At 33.5% G+C, this 9,632-nt stretch overlaps 1 non-coding gene across 1 annotated transcript; it reads right to left on the reverse strand.

Annotated features, from left to right (window-relative positions):
* Nucleotides 1-8,445: 8,445 nt before the first annotated feature.
* Nucleotides 8,446-8,552, reverse strand: LOC126940941 (U6 spliceosomal RNA). The gene has a single exon (XR_007720999.1). It is a non-coding gene; the product is annotated as a U6 spliceosomal RNA (small nuclear RNA).
* Between the last annotated feature and the right edge of the window lie 1,080 nt (nucleotides 8,553-9,632).

Here is a 9,632-nt window from a genome sequence, read left to right on the forward strand (position 1 = left end):
TTAATTATGGGTCAGTGGTTGCTCTGCTTAATGTCATCTAATTTGTAGGACTAAAATGACAAATCAGCTTCCATCTGGACTATTTCCATACATCAAAGCAGAAGAGAAAAGACATTTGCACTTGATTCATGCGTTTCTACCTTTCATTGCCAACAAGGGTCACGTTCACATTTCTGAGTAGAATGGGGAGAGATTGTAGTCTTGTATGGAAGGTGACTGCCAGGAAGAAAAACACATGTAGCATGGTCACCTATGCAGAAGGCCAAGTGCTATGTTGCCACGATTTTACTACTAATATCTATGACTCATCAAATATATAAAATACAGTGTGTTATAGAACATTTTACATTTATTATCTCAATGAATTTTCACCCTAATTTTATGAGTACATTTGCCTAGACCACAGAAATTTTAGTGACACTTCTTGTATAAACCCAATCCTGTGATTCTTGGTTTTCTGCTTTTTGAAAAATCTCTCTGCCTCTCATGTAAATGAAATATGAATGACCACATGCTACTTCATAATTATAGCACATTGCATTTATGTAGTATCTATATTATACAGGTGGTTCTTGCAGTTTTTCACTTGTAAAATCAATTGATTCATATATTTATTTAGCAAGTATGCACAATATGTCTAATATGTACCCCCCAAATTACTCTGGGCCACAGTATTGAACAAAGCAAATATGTTGCCTACTATCATAGAGCACATTGTCTAGTGAACAACAGAGACATATCAGTAAAGTGATGAATAATTTCCAAATCGTGTATAGAGATTTGCAAACATCTATGGTAGTTGAACCTATTTTACTCTGTGCATTTAGGGAGATCACTCTGAGAATCCACTTTTATACTGAGATCTGAAGGTGAGTGGACAAATTGTTTCCAATAAAAGCACTTTATAACTAAAGCGTATCATATTCTTGACCATAATTATATAATCAGGCATTTGTTTAATCGTTAACTCCACCATCACTCAGTGTAGTGTTGTGCATTAAATGATGAAAGTTTTCTATTTACTGACAATAAAAGCTCAATTGTAGTAGTTTAGCACATTCTCAAGAATTTTTTTTTTGACTAAGCAGTTTATCAAAAAAGCATCAACTTAAGCATTTCTAAAAGATGGTGAAAGCTGCAAAAAGAGCATTAATATATTTTGAGGCTGTAGGTGATCTCTTCTATCTCATCTCACACAACTTCTATCCTTCCTGTATTATTCCGGATGAACACAGACTATTCAGAAGAGCCTGAAGACAATGACCTTGTGCACTTTGTGGCCTGCGGTAAAATTGCTATTCATCAAGTCAGTTCCTTTTGAACTTAACTCTCACAGTTAGTTGCCCTTGATTCATCACAGTTGTCATTCTCAGTACAGCTCAAACATTGTCCTTCTTTGTCAATATAGATTTATTTATGAGCCTTATTTTTATGTAAATATCTAAAATAAATATAAAACATGATGTTTTTCCTCATGTGAATGTGATCAACACATTTCGGAGCTAAAATAAATTTTATAATATTGTTGAAGGGTTATTTCTCTATGTAGGCAACTTTGTATATAACTTTTTTTCCTCTATGCTAATGTTTGTTATTCTTCTGAAAATCAACAAGGTCTGTTTTATTACAAATTTATATAATTATTTTTGACCAATATAGTAGCAGCAATGTAGGAGGAATATTTTTCACATCAAGTTTAGGATTACAGTAATCACCAATGACAAATTTTAATGTTAACAATGTTCACCTCACAAGTAACAAATGCCAGTACGTTTGCAGACAAAATCCTTGAGAAACAAGTTAAAAATACAAAGGGAGGAAAAACTGAAAAGGGCGCGAATCTTCTACATGTATATGTAATTATCTTGGACAAATGCTCTATTACCTATTTCATGATAATTAATATTAAACCAAGTCAATTTATAAAAATCTTTATACCAAAAGGAGTCTCTAATTTTTAATTGTCCAAACAGTGCCTCAACAATTAATCAGTAATCCAATATACAAGTTAAAAAATAAGGGGTGTGTGTATGTGTTAAACTAAACAAAAGTACAGCAAAAGAAATTATTATCCTTTGACAGAATGATTGCTGGTTACAAGACAGAGCTTACTTAACAAAACCAGGCATGAGAAATGAAAAAATAATATAATGTCTAAAATGGAAATAGAAGAAAATGCTCTTATCTCAATTTATTGAGTGTTCTCTTATGAGAAGAAAAGAAAGTCTAAATATTCTGTTATTTCTATCATGTGCAATGAGAGAATTGCTTTTCTATCTAACCCAGACTTTACTTTTTGCAACTTAATATAAATTCTCCCTGGCATCCTTGCTTTTGATTCTTTTCTCAAATAAGTTTTGGCTCGTATTATATTACTTTAAGTGCATTTCTCCTGGTGGAATAAAGAGTGATTAAACATTTGCATTTCTATTACAATGTTAAGGTACTCTTCTTTTTTTTGAAATATTTTATCCACACCTGACCCTCCATATTCCATTAAACGCTAATTTCCCTTTGTTTTGCATTATCAGTCACTGTTTCAGAAATTTATATTTGATACCTGAAAAAGACATTCTTGTTATTTGTAGTCATATATAACCAATTCGTTATTAAATAAAGTTATTTTTTAAGCAGCAATGTATCAGTAAATATACTGTGAGGAATAAATTATTCTAAGAATCTGTGGGATGAATTAGACCAGAGAATAATTTGATTCAGATTACAGATTGTCTCTCTACTCCTCATTTAATGTTCCATTAAGATTATTTTTTAATCAAGCCATGTAGAATCAAAATATCCAATAATATAGTCATGAATTGTCATAGGAATCTGGCATTAATCATATGCTTCTTATTAAAATACAAAGGTTACTCTATCTTCCTGGAAATAATAATTCACTTTTCTCTGTCTTTTATGATGCAATTTAAAATTTTCCGATGTAAATGCTCCATCAAAAGCATAGGAATTTAAATTTTTGTATTTAGAAAAATGTCCTAAATATCTTATGGGCAGCTGATTAGAACTTTATCGATGATATTTACCTCAAGTTTATAAAATATTTTGCAATTAATAAGGCTAAGGTAATAATAAGGTAACTAAGCTAAGTAAAGCCTTTGTTCATTATTTATATTTATTGTATGTCACTTATTTAAATATACAAAAGACAGGGGAATAGGCATTATTTTTTGTCTTTTTAAATAAGTTTTACTTTTAATTTTTGTGGGTACATGTTAGATGTGTACATTTATGGGGTACATGAGATCTTTTGATGGAGGCATACCATGAATAATAATCACAGCAGAGTAAATGGGGTATTCATTACCTCAGACATTTATCCTTTCTTTGTGTTACAAAGAACCCAATTATAATGCTTTAGTTATTTTTAAATGCATGGTAAATTATCATTGACAGTAGTCACCATACTGTGCCATCAAATACTAGATCTTATTTGATTCAATCTTTTAATCAAATGGTGTAACTAAATCATTTTTATTTAATTTAAATCATTTAATTTAAATTTAATTTGGTTACATTTTCTTTTTTTTTTTTTCCTTTCACTTTTATTTTAAGTTGTGGAGTACATGTGCAGGATATGTGGTTTGTTACATAGGTGAATGTGTGCCATGGTGATTTGCGGCACAGATCATCCCATTACCTAAGTATTAAGCCCAGAATCCATTAGCTATTCTTCCTGATGAGCTTCCTTCCCGCACAACTCCCCTGACAGGCACCAATATGTGTAGCTATCCCCACTGTGTGTCCATGTGTTCTGACTGTTCAGCTCCCACTTTTCAGTGAGAACATTAGCGTTTGGCTTTCTGTTCCTGCAAAAGTTTGCTGAGGATGACAGCTTCCAGCTCTGTCCATGTCCTTCCGAAGGACAAGATTTTGTTCCCTTTTATGGATTTTGTTCCCTTGTATTCCATGGTGTATATGTATCACATTATCTTTATTCAGTCTATAATTGATGGGCATTTGTGTTGATTCCATATCTTTGTTATTGTGAATAGTGCTGCAATAAATATATGTGTGCATGTATCTTTATAATATAATAATTTATATTCTTTTGGGTATATACTCAGTAATGGGATTGCTGGGTCAAATAATATATCTAACTCTAGATTTTTGAGGAATTGCCACACTGTCTTCCACAATGGCTGAAATAATTTACATTCCCACCAACTGTGTAAAAGTGTTCCTTTTTCCCCACAGTCTCACCAGCTTCTGTTGTTTCTTGACTTTTCAATAATTGCCATTATGACTGGCATGAGATGGTATCTCATTGTGGTTTTGATTTGCATTTCTCTAATGATCAGTGATGTTGAGATTTTTTTTTTCATGTTTGTTGACCACATGTATGTCTTCCTTTGAAAAGTGTCTGTTCATGTTCTCTGCCCACTTTTTAATGGGGTTGTTTGCTTTTTTCTTGTAAGTTTGCTTAAGTTTCTTATATACTTTCCATATTAAAGCTTTGTCAGATGGATAGATTGCAAAAATATTCTCCCATTGTGTAGGCTGCCTGTTCACTCTGATGATACTTTCTTTTGCTGTGCAGAAGCTCTTTAGTTACTTAGATCCCATTTGTCAAATTTTGCTTTTGAAATTGCTTTTGGCATTTTCGTCATGAAATCTTTGCTTGTGCCAGTGTCTTGAATGGTATTGCCTAGAACTTTTTTTAGGGTTTTTATAGTTTCCAGTTTTACATTTAAGTCTTTAATGCCTCTTGAGTTAATTTTTGCGTAAAGTATAAGGAAGGGGTCTAGTTTCAATTTGCGGCATATGGCTAGCCAGTTTTTCCAGCATCATTTATTAAATAGGTAATCTTTTCCTCAGTGATTGTTTTTGTCAGGTTTTTTGATGATCAGATAGTTATAGGTGTGTGGTTTTATTTCTGAGGTCTCTATTCTGTTCCATTTGTGTATGTGTCTGTTTTTGTACCATGCTATTTTGGTTATGGTAGCCTTGTAGTATAGTTTGAAATCAAGTAGCGTGATGCCTCCAGCTTTATTCTTTTTGCTTAGGATTGTCTTGGCTATTCAGGCTCCTTTTTTACTCCATATGAATTTTATAATAGTTTCTTTCAGTTCTGTGAAGGACATCAGTGGTGGTTCAATGGGAACAGCATTGAACCTATAAATTACTTTGGGCAGTATGGCCATTTTTACAATATTGATTCTTCCCATTCATGGGCATGGAACGTTTTTCCATTTGTTTGTGTCTTCTTTGATTTCCTTGAGCAATAGTTTGTAATACTTGAAAGGGTCCTTCACTGCCCTTATTAGCCTTGTTCCTAGATATTTTATTCCTTTTGTAACAATTGTGTATCACAGTTTATTCCTGATTTGGCTCTCTTCTTGCCTGTTGTTGGTGTATTGGAATGCTGGTGATTTTTGTACATTGATTTTGTATCCTGAGACTTGCTTAAGTTTTTTTATTAGCTTAAGAAGCTTTTTGGCTGAGACAATGGAATTTTCTTGATATAGGGCCATCTGCAAATAAAGATAATTTGACATTCTTTCTCCCTATTTGAATACCCCCGTTTTTTTTTTTTTTCTTCCTCTTGTCTGATTGCCCGGGTCAAAACTTCCAATACTATTTTGAATAGGATTGGTAAGAGGATGCATCTTTGTCCTTTGATGGTTTTCAAGGGGGAATGCTTCCAGTTTTTGCCCATTAAGTATGATATTTGATGTGGGTTTGTTATATGTGGTTCTTATTATCTTGAGATATATTCCTTTTAAACCTAGTTTATTGAGAATTTTTGAGATAAAGTGATGCTGAATTTTATCAAAGGTCTTTTCTGCATTTATTGAGAAAATCATCTGGTTTTTGTTTTTAGCTCCGTTTATATGATGAATTATATTTATTTATTTTAATATGTTAAACCACCCTTGCACCCAAGGGATGAAAGCAACTTGAATATGATGGATAAGCTTTTTGATGTGCTGCTGGATTTGGTTTGCCAGTATTTATTAAAGATATTTGCATCAGTGTTAATCTGGGATATTAGCCTGAAGTTTCCTATTTTTGGTGTATCACGATCAGGTTTCTTGTATCAGAATGATGTTGGCTTCATAAAATTAGTTATGGAGGAGTCCCTCCTTTTCAACTTTATGGAATAGCTTCAGTAGAAATGGTACCAGGTTTTCTTTGTACCCCTGGTAGAATTCAGTTGTAAATCCATGTGGTCCTGGGCTTTTTTGGTTGGTAGACTACTTATTACTGACTCAATTTCAGAACTTATTATTGGTCTACCCAGGGTTTCAATTTCTTTCTGATTCAGTCTTGGGAGGATGTACATATTCAGGAATTTATCAATTTCTTCTAGATTTTCTAATTTACGTGCATACAGGTGTTTATAGTATTCTCTGATGGTTGTTTGCTTTACTGTGGGGTCATTGGTGATATCCCCCTTATCGTTTCTGATTGTGTCTACTTGATTCTTCTCTCTTTTCTTCTTTATTAGTCTAGCTAGTAGTCTATTTTATTGTTTGTTTGTTTGTTGTTTTCAAAAGAAAAAAAAGAAAAAAAGAAAACCTCTTGGATTCATTGATTTGTTGAAGGAATTTTCATGTCTTTATCTTTCAGTTCCACTCTGGTCTTGGTTATTGTTTACATTCCACCTTCTTTGGGTTTGTTTGCTCTTGGTTTTCTAGTTCTTTTAGTTGTGATGTTAGGTTGTTAATACGAGATCATCCTAGCTTTTTGATGTAAGTGTTCAGTGCTACAAATTTCCTTCATAACACTACTTTAGCTCCATTGCAGATATTCTGACATATTGTCTCTTTGTTCTCATTAGTGTCAAAGAACTTCTTGATTTCTGCCTTAATTTCATTATTTACCCACGAGTCATTCAGGAACAGCTTGCTCAATTTCCATGTAGTTTTGTGTTTCTAAGTGAATTTTTTAGTCTTGAGTTCTAATTTGATTTTGTTTTGATCTGAGAGACTGTTATGATTTCAGTTCTTCTGCATTTGCTGAAGAGTGTTTTACCTCAGATTATGTGATCAATTTTAGAGTAAGTGTATATGACAATGAGAAGAATGTATATCCTGTTATTTGTGGGGTGAAGAGGTCTGTATATATCGAGCAGATCTGCTTGATCCAGAGCTAAGTTCAGGTCCTAAGTATTTTTGTTTATTTTCTGTTTTGATGTTCTGTCTAACATGGTCAGTGTGGCATTAAAGTCTCCCACTATAATTATGTGGGAGTCTACATCTCTTTGTAGGTCTCTAAGAACTTGCTTTATAAATCTAGGTTCTCCTTTATTGGGTATACATATTTTTAGGAATAGTTAGCTCTTCTTGTTGAATTGACTCCTTTACCATTATATAGGGACTTTCTTTGTCTTTTCTGATCTTTGTTGGTTTAAAATTTGTTTTGTCAGAAAGTAGGTTTGCAACCCTTGCTTTTTTCTGTTCTCCATTTGCTTGGTAAATTTTTCTCAATCCCTTCATTTTGAGCCTATGTGTGTCGTTGCATGTGAGATGGGTCTCTTGAAGACGGCATACCAACAGGTTTTGACTCCATCCAGCTTACCATTCTATGTCTTTTAATTGGGACACTTAGCTCATTTACATTTAATGTTAATATTGCTATGTGTGAGTTTGATCTTGTCATCATAACCAAAGCTGGTTATTTTACAGACTTATTTATGTGGTTGCTTCATAGTGTAGTGGTCTGTGTACTTCAGTATGTTTTTGTAGTGGCTACTAACAGTTTTTCCTTTTCATATTTAGTGCTTCCTTCAGGAGCTCTAGCAAGGCAAGCCTGGTGGTGACTTATTCCCTCATCATTTGCTTGTCTGAATATAATCGTATTTCTCCTTCACTTATGAAACTTAGTTGGGCTGGATATGAAATTCTGGGTTGGAAATTCTTTTTTCTAAGGATGTTGAATATTGGCCTCAAATTGCTTCTGTCTTGTAAGGTTTACACTGAGAGGTCTGATGGATTTCACTTTGTAGGTGACCCAGACTTTCTCTCTGGATGCCTGTAACATTTTTTCTTTCATTTCAACCTTGGAGGATCTGATGATTATGTGTCTTGGCGTTGACCTTCTTGTGAAGTATCTTTCTGGGGCTCCCTAGATTTCCTGAATTTGAATCTTGGCCTGTCTTGCTAGGTTGGGGAAGTTCTCTTGGAGGATATCCTAAAGTATGTTTTCCAATTTGGTTCTGTCCTCTCTGTCTCTTTCAAGCAGCCCAATCAGTTGTAGGTTCAGTCTTTTTACATAGTCCCACATTTCTCAGAGGTTTTGCTCATTCCTTTCCATTGTTTTTTCTCTATTTTTGTCTGTCCATCTTATTTCAGAAAGATAGTCTTCAAGCTCTGAGATTCTTTTGTCCATTTAATCTATTCTGCTATTGATACTGTGAATTTCTCATGTTGTGTTTTTCAGTTCCATCAGGTCAGTTATGTTTCTCTCTAAACTGGCTATTCCAGTAAAAATATGGAATGCTTCACAGATGTGTGTGTCATCTTTGTGCAGCAGCCATGCTAGTTTTCTCTGTATTGTTCCAGTTTTAATATAAGTGCTGCCAAAGTGAGCATGACAGTATATTTTTAAAATCCCATATAGTTTGTATTTATACCCCATTTATTTACTGACTCCAGAATTATGAAGCAATTTTAAAAATAGTTAGCAAATTTCCCATATCTAGTTTGCTAACAGATTTCAAAGAGCCAAAACGTAAGCAAAAATAAAACATAATAATATGAAAGAATATACAGTATAATAATAAAAACTTATTTAATGTTAGGATTTACTATGATCCCTTATATTAATCCTTTGAAAAGTGCTTCCTTCTAGTAATATTTAACATGCTGGTTGATACATTCTAATATTTTTGTTGAGGTTTAATTGACATAAAATAATCAGTGCAGCAAGTCTTTAATTTGTTGAATTGATATGCATATAAGCACTCAAATAAACATTGCAATTAAATTGATAAGTATACCCACCAGCTCCAAGAGTATCTTCTTTTGTAATTCATATAGAGTCCTACCACCTCTCCTTTCTGCAACTATTAATTTCCTTTCTGTCATTATAGTTTCTTTTTCTTTTTTTAAGCATTTTATATAAGTGGAATCTCACATTATGTACTCACTTCATGGGGTTTATTTTACTAACATGTTTTTGTTTTCATATTTATTCACAGTTTGGTGTTAATCAACACTTTAAAAATGTCTAAATAGTATTTTGTATAGGTATTCAATTCGTTTATTAATTTACCTGTTGATGGATATTTGGAATGTTTCCAATTTGGTGCTTTACAAATAAAGCTATAAAACATTGGCCGTAAATCTTCGTGTGAGCATAAATATCTAGGGATGAAATGTCTAGAATATATGCAAGTTCAAATTAGACAGAATTTCTAAAAACTATATTATAGAAGAAGTGACTAGTAAGATGGCCAAATAGGAACAGTTCCAGTCTGCAGTTCCCAGCGAGATCAACACAGAAGATTTCTGCATTTCTAACTGAGATGCCCAGCTCATCCACTGGGACTGGTTAGACAGTGGGTGCAGCCCATAGAGGGCAAGCCAAAGCAGGGTGGGGAGTCACCTCACCCCAGAACCACAAGGGGTCAGAAATCCCTCCCCTAACCAAGGGAAGCTGTGAGGTACTGT

This window comes from Macaca thibetana, chromosome 17 (genome assembly GCF_024542745.1).
Source record: "Macaca thibetana thibetana isolate TM-01 chromosome 17, ASM2454274v1, whole genome shotgun sequence".
NCBI lineage: Eukaryota > Metazoa > Chordata > Mammalia > Primates > Cercopithecidae > Macaca > Macaca thibetana.